The sequence below is a fragment of the Anopheles gambiae genome, chromosome 3 (genome assembly GCF_943734735.2).
Source record: "Anopheles gambiae chromosome 3, idAnoGambNW_F1_1, whole genome shotgun sequence".
NCBI classification, from domain to species: domain Eukaryota; kingdom Metazoa; phylum Arthropoda; class Insecta; order Diptera; family Culicidae; genus Anopheles; species Anopheles gambiae.
This window is the reverse complement of record NC_064602.1, coordinates 81,950,407-81,964,760: the sequence shown is the minus strand read 5'-3', so window position 1 is coordinate 81,964,760 and position 14,354 is coordinate 81,950,407. Positions and strand designations below refer to the sequence as shown.

Genomic DNA, 14,354 nt, shown 5'->3' with positions numbered 1-14,354 from the left:
ACTGCGATTTACAGCTTCTTGCACAGTTCGCCTTCAAATACCTTTTACAAAATCCACGTGGTTATGGAAGATATAGTTCTCGGTTAAAATGTAAAATTATACGACCACTTTTAGCACTCCAAGTGCGCTGGATGCAAAATTGCCAACCACACGTGACAGGAGCGGATAACGCCACAAATCCTGCACTATGTGCGGATCGGAACCATTTACTTTTGGTGCAGGTAGCGGGCCCAACAGCCCGAGATACAATAAATGGCATCGGTTTAGGGATCGGTTGGGCACTGCCCTATGTGTCTCTCACAGTTGGGAACCGTGCACCATTTTGGCTTCCTCCTTTTCTTTTTGGCCAAGAGAGGCTGAGGGAATGTATGAATATATTCCTTCGATTCCCCTTTAACAGTTTGCTGACTCCTTTCAGGCTGATAGGGTGCATAGGCACGCCTGGAGCTTGTGGCGATACGATGATGACGGTGTGGAGATGATAGAGATGAAGCGTGAGGGGTTGCAGTGAATCGCCTTGGAAACCGGGCCCTATCGGCACGGCATGGAAAATGAAGTTTCCCTAATAGAATAGACAGAGGGAGGGCAACATCCTCCAAATCATACTTCCCGTGCCCGGCGTCTTCGGCAGGATGTTGTGAGTGCCTCCCTTTTAGGCATATTATTTCATGCTATAACCAGGAAGAGGAAGAAGCAAAAAATCCCCAAAACTCTTACACTTGAAGCCATTACGCGAATGCCGGGCATGCGTTGCAGGACGCATTTAGCTGGCAACCACTCTCCTGAACAACTCCCAACCAAACCATGGCGGCCACCTTTCTGCTCTTTCATCATGAGCATCCGTGCCCAAATGTTCGTGCCCCCAAAAAAGCGATGTAAAGACATTCGCTCGGGCGAAAATGACGATTATTGTTAGGCCTAATATAAATGGTGTATTAGTAGACGGGGAGTACCCGGGAAGGTCTGGGTAATTTGAAAGATGGAGTAAATTAAGCGAACAACATGTACCAAACCGAGACTTCGACCATTCTTTACAGCAGGGAGAAGCTGCAAGAATGCCGCGTCGTGTTCTGGAGGTTATTCACCTTAGAGCTGAAACATTCGTTTAGATTTTCCTCATTTTTTCCCATTTCTCGCGCTGGCAGGACCTTTCTCTTTCGTGCTCTATTCAGCAGTGTGCAACATTGCTGATGAACAGTTTCAACATGATCCGCGCATACAAAACAACGACATACACACTGTGCGCTGTATTATTTCGTGCCGGTTTATTGTTTGGCCTGCTGGGTTTTGTTTTGTGCAGATTTTTTCTTCTAGAGTGAGTTATTACTAAAAGCCGGCTTTTCCGAGCATCACAAAGCATCATCATCATCTGTCAAAGCAAAATGCAGCATATTTCAAACGGCAGAAACAAAAACAGCCAGTCTCTTTATAGGTTAAATGTATTTCTCGTTACAAACAGGAGCACGAACAAAAAAAGGATGTCTTCCCTTTAAATCATAACCTCTTTGTTTGGGCGAATGAAAAGAGTGCGCAATATCACGACTCTACCAAACACGCCCCGGGCCAAATGATAATAATCCTCCTCGGTCGGCTCGTCGGGTGCGATTAGTACAAATCATTTGCTCTCTAGCAGCACCCGAAATCTTCACTCTATTTATCTTGCACGCGTTTGGATGGTTTTCGGTTGAGCCTTCGCAGACACTCCTTATCAGCAAACGGCAAACGAGGTAGAAAGATATATTCAAGGAAGCAAAAGTCACGGATCAACGGAAGTTCGCGAAACAATAACAGACTTCATACTTTATCATAGCATACAGTACAGGGAATAGAGTCAGTTGCTGTACAAAAGGAAGGCTGGGAAGAAAAAGCGTAAAGCTTACAGGAAAATCAGAACCTTCTGGTCGGTCGTTGAAGGCAAACAAGCAAGCACCGTTGTTTTTTTTCGGGGAAAAGCAGAAAGAAGTCAACTTCAACTTCACCAGCCGAGCCATATTATCGATTCGATGGAGTGAAAATACACCAGAGCACTGTGCGTCCTGGAAGCAAAAATGTCAAAGACCTTTCCCGGCTTCTCTGTTTTGCTTCTTACTTTCGCAAGAGGGTGGAAAAGTTCCTTCTTCTGCTATCGACAGGCGTAGCTCGGGGTTCGTCAATAGAGGCTTTAATTTGTCGTTTTTCGATATGAAAAGTAATAAATAAGGGTGGCCAGCAACTGTGCTCCTAGAGGAGGATTTTTACGACCAGCCCTAAAGGGAAACGGAAGGTTGGCCCGTCGTGTCTTGAGCGAAGAGCCAAGAAATCAGGAACGAATCGATATGCAGTTCCTTCCGATTGCTAAGAGCTGTGAATGGAATATTGCACGCTTCGACTTTCTAATCCATCGTCCGGGATAATGCTGGCAGGCAAATATTTGTTTGCCAAAAGGCCACCCCGAACTTTGCTCAGGTCTTTAGGCGCATACACGAAACTCATGCCCATCTTTCATTGCTCAATATTCAAGCTCTTCCAGACGGTTTATTCGGGGGAAGCAATCTGCCTTACACCGTACCCGCACACACTCACAGTCATTTTGGGGAAGAACATAACGCCCCTTTTTTCCAGTAGGGATCCCTTTTCATCCCCCTCATATTAAATGTACATCCAACGAGGGACCGATAAGCCAAGCTGCCGATGATGGAGTCTAGCAAATGCCGTCCCAGGGACGCTGGAATTGTTTTTATGGTTTAAAGTTATTTTTATGCGGCACCCCCAGTTCAGCAAATAGGGATTTGTACACCGCAACGTAGTGGAGGAAGCGGAAAAAAGGGCAGAAAACTTTTTCCTATCATCGTAGATGGATACACAATATGAAGCTCTGCTCACATTTGCTTGCGTCACGCAAAATGCGGCAAAAACCAAGGGGGCGTAAGTGCAAAAGGCCTACACCGCTGGTTGGCCTTATCATTAGCTGACAGCGAGACAGCGAACGCTCTGTTGCTCTGTGGGAAGCTGCAATATTGGTGTGGAGGTTTTACACGAAAAAAAAATCAATTCAACATCCTACCGTTACAGATGGATAGGGTTGCTGGTGCTGGTGCATGACGTAGGGTTTTACTTGCGGCCTACCGACGTCTGTGTATTGCTTTGTTTGAAACTATGTACATATATATGAAAAGTTACCACTTTCTCCACAAAAAACGAACAGTGGCTGTAGCTATTTGCACTGTTACATCCAGTACCGTTTACACCACCTCCAGCTGACCACAATGACGCATGGCAAGGGGTCATTGGAAGATGCGCATGTAAAGGGAAATTAATGAGAATTCTTGGTTCGGGTCGAGCGAATTCCGTTTGCTGAACTTTTAATTGCTACAGTCATTAAAAGATAAAGTTCAACACGGATCCTTCCGTCCGCCTTTAAGATGTAATTTCACGCACTGTTTTTGGAAGGTGGAGTTGGTATATTTGCTAGACCATTGCTGGAGCATAAAATAGAGCAGTAGTTCATGAAAGTTTGATAGCCATCTTCATCGCTAGCTAGGGTAAAGGATACTTGAACTTTAAAAAGAACTTGAAAGCTACGACGCATTGTGAAGGTTTCAGAAAATGTTTTCCAATGCTTCAAACTTTTTTCGTCGTTTTCCTCACACATGTCCCTTAATTTTAGATGTTACCATGTCCTTTTTTCTTGTTCGTTGAATATTAAAGTTTTGAGAGCTTCAAGGGATGTATACCTGAAATGAAACAAGAGAAGATGTCTGTTAGTTTAACGTATCAATAAGCTATTCAAATGTTGTTAATTGTTTTGCAGCATTGAAGGGTTATTAACAAGTATCCTAAAATGTTTAAATCCTGTAGGATGTCTTTAAAATACATAAAAAGCCCAAAGACTACAAAAAAACAAAATGTTTACTTCATATTACTCTTATCGCCAGCTCTCTATAACCTTGTTACAAAGAGAACATAAAAATGACACAATTTTCAACTCGATTTAACGCACCATTTTATCGTATTTCGATAAGTTCATTTGTGGAACGAAACGGCCCCCCATTGCCGTTCCATTGCACAGGGTGGAGGCGGCAATATAACACTGACACTAATTGCTTCCAAGGTTCAGTTGGGCAAGCAATTGCAACTGCTGCCCTCTGCAACTCTTCCCTAGCGAACGCAGGCGGAAGTGCGCATTTGTATGCATTTGTGTCGGGTTCAAAATTGCAAACACAAACGGACGAAGGCATCATGCTGTTGATGCTGGAAATTCCAAATTCCAAACCTCCCGGACCCGGACAGGGCGACATCCTGCAGAGATCCTGTGTCGAGGCTAATTGCTGTCAGGCGTTATGCAGGCTGCAAAACTCTCCCTGTTTTCATTTCTGAAGACATCTGAAGATGTCCGACTGATTTCGGTGATAGCCGAGAGGGAACACGCACACAGAGTGCAGTCGCTCTTTTGCATATATAAATTGTCGTCCAGTAGGTCCAAATATTTGTAGTTTTACCGCCAACAGACGATAGGGGATAGACGACGGTAGAACACTTGACATTTTCATAACGCAATCGTCTTTAGCGACGCATTTGCATACCAGTCGCCGGTACTGATGGTAAACAACACACACTTGTGCTTGTTTTCGGGCAATCATTTTCGGATCTAGCCAGCCGCTTGGACGTTATTTGTGAGCGATGTCAAGATTTATGTGCAATCGGACAAACTTGAAATCTGTCCAACGTAGGTCTGGGTTACATAATTCCATGAAAGATGCATTAAAAAAAACAGAACTATTCAAACCTCGTATGCCTTACTATGGGTCCAAAACTTTGGACATATCGTCAAACGACCCGTGAACCAATGCTCTGTAAAATGGTAAATGACCGAATGCACAGCAGGGTTCGAACTTCGAGTGTGCACGATCTGGGTGGTCTCCACGAATTCTCGAGCTGAAAGCATCCGATTAGCCCTAGAGAATCGATGTAGCCGGCGCGATGTTAATGATGATGAAGAGATGACGATGATGATGATGCAGACAAAGATTACGGTAGGCCCTTTGCGTGTGTTTCATGTCGTCGAGGACGACCACGCATTCCCCGATTAGGCTCGATTTCTCGTGTAGCAGAGATTCCGCGTTGGAAAGTGCGTGTGGTTTGAATGATGGTGGTGCTGCACGGTGTAGCATCGAAACAAGATAATTACCCACGAACGAGGAAGCCCATTTCGGAACGGGCCCGGGGTCGCTTGCTAATTCTACGATTTAATGCGCGCTCCCGAAATTATCTGACAACGGTGTTTCGATATCAATACGTCAAGATATCAGATTTCCCATTTATCTGGCAAGAGATACGGGTGAAGTGCGTTGTAGGCTTCTTTTGTATGGACATGAATAAGTGTCTAAAGAGGGTTTGTTGTGGAGAACAAGGATCGTAGCAAATAGCACAGCTTGGAAGAGAGAGATAATGGATTTTAATGATTCAGCGTATTGACGACAGATGTGCAGACATGGGATGGGATGAAAATGGTAGCACTCTTGTTCTACTTTGTTGTAGGTAAACTGGAGCAATATTTCAATTACACCAACCTCGAATCATGATTTATTGCCGACATGTTCCATAATCTTCGTTTTACAGCGCTAAGAGCGCACAGAGCAGTATGTATGTAAGTACTTTAGGCGTCATGCCCAAATATTCAATATTCAAATTGCATGTGATAAAGCACAATTCTAGCCCGCCCAGCTCAGTGTGCAATATTTTTAGAGCAGCCTGCGGGTTTCCCTAAGTACTCCAAGAATTTTTCGGCTATACATGAAAAAAAAAAAAATCCTTCCAGCAAATACTTCTGCAAGCAAGTGCCTCATCGATACACCCAGACGGGACGATCAATTTTTCAGACGTCACATCGTCGCAATATTTTATCTATGTGCCGTACTTTATGTTGTTTACGTTCGAACGGGTTATTTTTTGTTGTTGCTGGTTCCTCCAACTGCACGTCTCCAGCATGCCGCCAGCACACAACAATTAATCATGCAGAGCGCTTCTGGACGGGCTGCTGGGCTTGAGTCGCCACTGGGATGTGGCATGTGGGCAGTGGCTGTACTGCCCGGATGCAACCGATGCTCGGCTAAAACAATCTTCTAGTGTGTGGTGCAAGGATACAAAAAGGACGCATGGGGTAAAAACTCCACGGACCAAAAGCGACCATCTAAATCTTGTTGCATATTTTTTTGTTGTTTTTAGCTCCATTTGCTTTCTCACAAATCATGGCCACATAGGGCAAATGGAGAGGAATTTGTTTCGATTGCTGCATACCAAATTTGCCCTTTTCTACCCTATCCAGGAAAGTTACGGAGATGCTGCCTTCAAAGGACTACAAGGGAAGTATAAGGATCAAGCATGAGCTTTGATAGCGTAGAATTGCATTAGGGAACCTTGCATCCGGAAGGAATCCACTACCAGTCTCCGTCTCCGGCACTGGTATGAAAGAATGCACAAGGAACGAGGCAATTTGATCTACCTCCGTATCCACCCTGCCATTAAAATGTCACCGCATGTCCGGTAGGGGGGCGGAAACGGATCTTTCTAACGGATAGAGGCAGAGGAAGGAAGGAAAAACAACCTGCAGTGCCAACTCGTCCTTAAACCAGGAAAACCTGACGGAACGTACACGGAGAACAGCGAGGGCAAAGTGTAACCGAAAACATGTGTCCAGCGGGTGGGAATATGTTTCATCGATGAAAAATAAATGCTTGTTAAGGAACTTGCTCTCTGCCCAAACGAGCCGTCAAAGTCCTTCGGACGTCTCCTGGGACGTCCGGGGAAGAAGGCAACGAAGGAAAAACAATAAAATTTTCTAATTAATTGTATCTGCTTGATTGGGCCGGGATCGTGCTGTGGGAATAGGTTCGTTTTTCCTGAGATCCTGAGTGTGTGGCCCCGACAATGGAGCGAATCAGTTACTAGGGAGTGTCGTCACAGTTAAAGGACGATTTAAGGAGTATCCTTTTTTCAGTCCACGGAACATGATTTTCAAGATAAAAACAATAAAAACTCCACCTCTTGTTTTGGAGATGCATCGAAAAGAGTAAAGACTAAACGTATCCTTCAACGCTAAACTTTAAGGAGGAAAAGGACATGTCCGCAACAGTAGCTAACCGTAGGCTCAGATGGTTCCTCTGGGAATGAATGCTATTACTTTCGCCGGCAAACGACCTTCACAAAACGGAGCACCGGATCAAGGCAGAACACCAACACGCAGTAGCCACGACGTCCACGTACCAGCGCACAGTCGCCCGGCAAAAAGACAAAGTAGGAAAGAAAGGATCACGCATCCAAAATCAAAGAACCCGACAGTAAAATCTGATAAATTATTACGATCGCAATTTATGTTGTGTTCCGAAATCTCGTACCCGGAACGATTCCATGCTCGCTTTATCCTTTTGGTACGATCTCTCGAAACGGTTGCCGCTCTGACCTGGTTGCAATGGCTATTCAACCGGTGAACAACGGTGAAGGGATTGGAAGAAAGGCTGTTTTGGGTTGAGCTAATAATAAAGCGAACAGCAAGACAACAAGTTGCGTAAAAGTACGAAGATGTTGCTAGTTTCAGTTAGTTGGATGGGTTGTCCGTTGGAGGTTGAAATATGAAAGGATTACTTGAGGCAACAACCCCCAACGGTCGTTCCGGAGCTGATGGATGTAGTCTTCGAAGGCAGTAATGCTTAGAATTTGTAAAATAAGCACGTATCAGCTGTAATAAAGCTTTTTTTCGGGCAGGGATCGTAATTTTTAGTTGAAAATGATATAAAAAAAAAACTCCAGACATTAATCCATTTCCCGAACATCGTTGCGATCTAAATTAATATTTCCTTTTCGTGTACCTAAAAATTGTACCTATCCGTACGAGAGACACGCGTCACAAAAACTTTACAAGTCCCCTCGAACTCACATCAAACCAAACGTTACACGCTTTTACTGCCCCTGAGCTCTTCTACACGACTGGCACATGGTCATCGGTGCCGACCGGCAGCAAACCGGGTCAATATTTGCATTCCGATAGCTTCGGCTACAGTGCCACCTATCGTCCATGTGACATGTGATTCACCAAAATGACATCGACACATGCTGCTACAGCGAGCGAAATCAAAGAGGAATGACATTTTTGCTATTCGATTTATTGCCTTCCTCACTAACCCGGGGAAGTGCCACCTCATTCCGGGTCGTTCAATGGTGCCCGCTCATGGAAAGCAGAATATCGTGTATACCAAATTCTACCACGATTGAAAGAACCATGACGACAACTACATGGGGCACCACTGCTTGTATCGATTGCTATTTATAGCGCAAAATTCGCTGCAGGAGAAAACAGCGAACATATCGACAGGAAAATCCTGGAAAAAAACCATGCGGCTACTTGTGAATAAAAATATTGCGTAAAAAGGAGATAAAAATAATCAATATTTGAGTGGTACAAGGTTCAGGCTCGGAAAATAGTTCCGGTATAGGCGGATGTATACCAGAGAGCTGCTCGGGAATGCTGCTGAGCCTTCGATTAGTTCAAATATTTGACGAATCACTGCCGCGACGAAGGCAGCGCAAAATAAATCCTGGTTATGTCTTTCGTTACATCGTCTCTCGCTCTCACTCCTTATTACATCGGGTATATCCTTACTTAAGGAACGGTCTGAGCCTTTTTGGAATGTCCTTTGGAATGGAGCAAATTTCCCATCACCTTCCGTCTACTCTCTGTGCAACTAATCGTGTGCCAGAGCGAATCAAATCGGGCGTAAAAATGCATTCGCCAGCAAAGCTTTGCCCTCTGGGCCCTGGATTCGTATGCCTTATGTTCAACCATAACACAGGAGAAGGAGAAAAAATCTTCCAATAATAGGCTCTCTGCATCCTTTTTACGGCGTTGGCAAAACGGTGCAGTGTAGCGGGAGGATAAGGTAGCTCAGCAGAGGAAAAAATGTCACTTTTTCTTTGAGGTGATCCTTTTTTTTGGTTGATGCTCTTGTAAAACATACTTTTTTCTACCTACCTGAACCTTACCTGAAGCGTTTCAAATAGAGAAACTGTATGCTATTCTATGGATATGGTTCTCTTTGCGAGTTGATTAAATTATGGGACTACCGTTGGCAGTGTGGCAGTTCTCGTCAACTATATTTCTTTTCTATATTTTCCTAAAAGCTTTGGTTGCTTAAGGATTAGAGTTTTTTGTCGGGTGGATATGGTAAAGATGTTAGATTTCATTTTTTGGTGCTTGGTTCAAAAGAAAAAATATTCTATAGAAGCTCAAGATTTTAGCTTAGGATGGCAAAAAGATCCTCCTCTACGAAACAGAAAATGAATCGGCAAAATAAGCAAACGCTATCGATCGATCTTTCCTTTCAAAGTGTATCCTTTTTTGAAGAAAATGCACACAAAAAGCTAGAGAATGCTCCAAAACACACTCATTTACTCGGATATTCCCATGAAACTAAAATTAAAACTATGTTAATTGATTATTTGTTCTCAGGACTCTGGAACAGCTAATCCCGTACAAGACAGTACAGGTAGCTTCCGTGTGTTGCGTCCCAACTTCAAACACTAGCTTTTTCCGCTTAATTTCACTCCACATCGAATCGGCAAAGAGCTTCCGTAAACGAGCGGTAGGAAACATAGTTTCGGGGAGAAAAAAACGTTCACCACAAGGAAGAAAGGAAAATAATTAGAGGCTTGACGCTTCACACATCCCTTAAGGGGACATGCTTATTAAGCCGTGCTCACATGACACTTGATTCGTTTAGAGCCGCGAGCAGCATACGCTTTTGATTGATGGTATGGTTTACACGAATCCATTCGATTCGGAGTTCGAATTTCAAACAGTCGTTACCGCCAGGACGAAGAAGTGCATGGTGCCCACGTTATTGCAGCGTAGGCTTGTTTGATCGTGACTTGATGTGCGTTCTTCAAGGATCAATATTTAAACAGGACACAGAATGGGAGAAGCAACACGTGGCGGACTGGGGTTTGCTGTCACCAGACAGAAGATTTCAAATACAAACACTACAGCGTTGCTGTAAAAGGATTGTAGACTACATCTTACTTGTCCCATGGCAGACTCTCGCATTGGTAAGTGCTTGCTGTCATCAAAAGAGGCAGTATTTTGGTGAGCCTCAAGTTCAAAGGAATCAAAACAAGCGTTAAGCCGGCTAGATGGAGTGGCTGGTTTGTCGATCGATAATGCTGCCCAAAGAGACAGAGAGCTGAGACGCGGACGCGAATGATCTCGAAGACAGAGGACACAAACTTCAAGGGAACTTGAGAAGTGAAGTGAAGCGAAAAAAAAAAACAGAAAAATCGGTAGCAGCTGCTCGGTTGGGATCATCTGTTGCGTTTTGCGTCCGACCATTCCTACACATTCGCCTCAGGGCTGAAGAAGCTTTACTGCATGGCGGCATGTTTACTGCGGATTTGGGTGTGTATGTGAGGATTTTTTTTTCTCTCTCTGTGTGTATGTCTTTATTTTTTTAAAGGTAAAACTCTTTCGTAGCCTCACAGAACAACTTACGACAAAAAAAATGGATACACTTTGAATGTTTGAGTTTGAAAACAAACCAAAGCCATATGTTTCCATCTGATTGCTTCCTTACCAAGAAGTGCCAAGAATACATCAATTAGTGACTAAACAAATCAGACGAGGGGGTTTGGAAATATTAGAAGCGTTACTCCAAGGATAAATGAAGAGACTTTTTATATCCATAATAAGAGTTGAGCCTGAACTGATTTATTGAGTGACGACATCCACGATGCGACACGACTTCATGAATTCTTCATTGTAGATGCTGGCAAAGGTTTCATTTTTCTTCCGTCTCACCATACCACACCAGAACCACCTTCACCTAAAACCAAACGTGAAATAAAAATGCAAAATTCACTTTAAGCTGTCGTGAAAAAATAGACACAAACCTCGCTAACGAACCATAACCATCATGCTACTTTCGATGCCATTCAATTTCCTTACATTTCGATGCAATCCTCTGCCGTTCAAATTTCCGTTCGGATTGGTAAAGCGAAAAAAAAGCAAGTGAAAAAGCAAGCAGTACAACAAAGCCTGTACTGTCAGGCAGTGAAAACTGAACTGGCTCGGCAAACACGAGGCTCGAGCTTATGTGGAAAAGCGGCTTCTTGCAGCGAGAGAGGTTTATCCTTCCGGATTATTATTTAACGTTCGGGTGGATTGGGCATGAGTTTGAAGGAGGAAAAGCAAAATCCATTTCCAGCTGATGCATAACGTTATTCAACGGGGATCTCCCACCCGCCTTTCCTTCCCCGGGACAAGCGACATCTTTCTAACGAATACGCGCTACTGTGATGATGGATTGTATTGTGACGCTTTGTTGCTGCTTTTCGGCAGATACGACTGGAGAGTCGGTAAAAAGCAGCAAGCGTTTACATCGCTTTAAATGGCTTTGCACACTGTTTTCTCGGATTAGCTTCGGTGAACTGGCAACTACTATTACCTAGAAAAGGAACAAACTGCAGCACACAACCTGCGGTCCTTCTACTTTTGCATGCCAAACTGTAGCTCTACATATTAAAAAGTGCAAAGATATTGGCATCAACTCCGGGCGTACCTTGCACCATTCCAGAACCACTCGTCATCCAGGCGATCTGTGATTGTGCGGAGTTGGAAACGATGGCGAGTACTTTTTGGTCGGGTTTCACGAAGAACAAGTGCGCACCTGCTCACGGACCCGATTGAAGAGTTTGCTCGAAATCTCCGAAATCAAAAGTAAGCGCGCGAACGCGAAACCCGAACCGGCTTTTTGATATGCTGGAGCACCTGCTGCTGCTGCTTCTGATGCTGTCAAAAGCTCTCCATTTGAAAACGCAATCTCGCATGCTTGCTGAAAACGCGGGCGCCGTAAAAGGGAATAACAAAAACATAAAACCAGCCTTCAAAGGCAAACTTTGTGCACTCGATGGTCGATGGGGACGGTCGAGGCGAGATGTCGCTTCAATCCCAGCAGCAAGAAGCGTGTTATGTTAAACACAAAAATACAAACGATAAGAAAGTTCGGTTCACCGTGTGCACTTTGGGGAGTGGTACAAAAGAGGAAAAAAAAAATGGTTTCAATGTTTTTTTTGTTATTTATTGATTCCTTTTTGGTCCATTTTATGTCGCTCCTCATAACAACCGCCCACAGGCGAGGTGAAAGAGTTGCATCGTGTGATGATACATAATGCCATGCTGTTCATTTTGCTTGCGTTTTTAAAAACAACGCACGTTCGTGCAACACCTGGCCGCGCACAGTATGAAGTGTACCGGAGAAAGAAATCAAAAGTAAAGCAACCTCGCATGATGAACAGAGCATTAAAAATGCCCCTCCTCTGCTCTCCAACCCACACAGACTTGGCCAAAAAAAAAAGATAATTATGTAAGCGATCGTCGTCGTCCTGCCGCTTTTGGGCATCAACAAGGGAGAGAAAAAAAGAGCGCCAAACAAAATAAGGACTCAATGCCCCAGACACAGGCAGATGTTCGTTAGTAGCTTGTTTTATTCGCCCTTCGGTGGATGCGATCGGCTTTCCCCACATTTTGCCGATGCGTCACCTGAAGCGGGTTCACCAAACATTAAACAGAAACTCTAATTTGTACCTCTTTGCTTTTGGGGAGGATGATTCCATCCCGGCGACGGTGTAGCGGAAAGCAAGCTGCAAACTTTTTAAAGCACACTGCTGGACAAGAGTTTCGGGCCGGCAACATAATCCGATTCCGGTCACGATTATCTTCGAAAGGATTTTTGGCCGACGGGGTCTGCCTGTTTGTTGTTGCTGTGTTGCTCCAAAAACAACGCCAGGTGACGGACGATGATGATGTCGTCGCTTGGAGTTTATGTGGCTTCCTACCCCTGGCACCACACAAGTTCCCCCAGCAAAAGGACACACAAAAAGCATCCATCGTTTGGCGTCCGTTTCAAAATTCGATACGCATATTTTATTTTTGAATCCTTTTTTTTCTTTCTTTGGACGTTTTTGATGCTTCTCGCCCAAGAGAAGGAAGGCGTGAGGGGTGACTTCTACGGCAACGGAACGCACCCCAAAAAGAGTTATGCAAATTACTTCTTAGCTGTATTGTCGTTTCAGTTGCTCAAACACCAAACATCTGGCGTGACAGAAACGCTTTAAATTTCATAATTTTTCGTCGTTTGGCAAAAGCTTGGCATTATGAATTCCAGGACAGCACTCCCGAAACACTCCCAGATGACTGAAAATTTGTAGAGCACAAGAGTGATAATTGATACATTAGGTATTATTTCACACTTTGGAAAGTGCAAATTGATTATTCCCGAGCGTGGTGGGATTGCTTGGTCTGACGTGAAACCTGATTTTAATAATTTAGAGCTGAAAAAAGGCTGAATAGGAAAGCTTCTTTTGCTTTTGGCTTAACAACCGCCAACCGCGCGACCGATAGACAGAGTTAACTTGTTAGTTGAAGTGTTGAAATGTTGGAATTAGTTATGGGAAAAATGAAGATTTCGTCGGAATCGATTCCGGCTAGCTCCGAAGTTTTCTGGAATCGATTCCGGATTAGCAGGTCCGGAATCAGTTTCCGGAATCGTTTCCGGAATCGGCACCGGAATTGGTTCCGGAATCGGATCCGGAATTGATTCTGGAATCGGCTCTGGAATTGGTTCCAGAATTGGTTCCGGAATTGGTTCCGGAATCGGCTCCGGTATCGGAATTGGCTCCGGATTCGGAATCGGCTCCATAATCGGATTTGACTCCGGAATCAGAATCAGCTTCGGAATTGGAATTGGTTCCGGAATTGGCCCTGGAATCAAAATCGGCTCCGACATTAAAATACACTCCGAAATCGGAACTGGCTTCGAAACGTAGTCGGTTTCGGCATCTTCATAGGGATAGGCGTTTGGGTCCAATGATGCTACGCGTTGATAGCGGCAAAGAATCAAAATTTACTTGTAAATGATATTCACATGGATATTCACACTTATTTCAATTCAAAAACTAATTCTCATTCCAGAGCTAACTCCATTTCTGGATTCAAGCCTGATTCCCTTACCGGAGCAAATTGCGATTCCCAGGTCGATTTCGATTCCGGTGAAGTTTCTGATTCCGGAGTCGACTCCGGAGTCAGCTTCAGATTTAACTCCGGAATCGGCTCCGGAACCAACTCCGGAATGGGCTCCGAATTCAACTCAGATATCAACTCCGGAACCAACTCTGGAATCAGTTCCGGAATCGACTCCGGAATCGGAATCAATTCCAGCATCGAAATCAGCTCTGGAATTTATTCCGAATAAGGAATCAGAATCGGGTAGGTTCGATTCCGAGCTCCCACCACTAGTTGGATTAGATCCTAATTTAACGACTGTACTGATCAT

General features: G+C 44.2%; 1 protein-coding gene across 6 annotated transcripts in view; it reads right to left on the bottom strand.

Moving 5' to 3' along the window:
• Positions 1-14,354, bottom strand: part of LOC1278273 (IQ motif and SEC7 domain-containing protein 1) — a 175,613-nt gene that overhangs the window by 34,590 nt on the left and 126,669 nt on the right. The gene's annotated exons all lie outside the window — the stretch shown is intronic.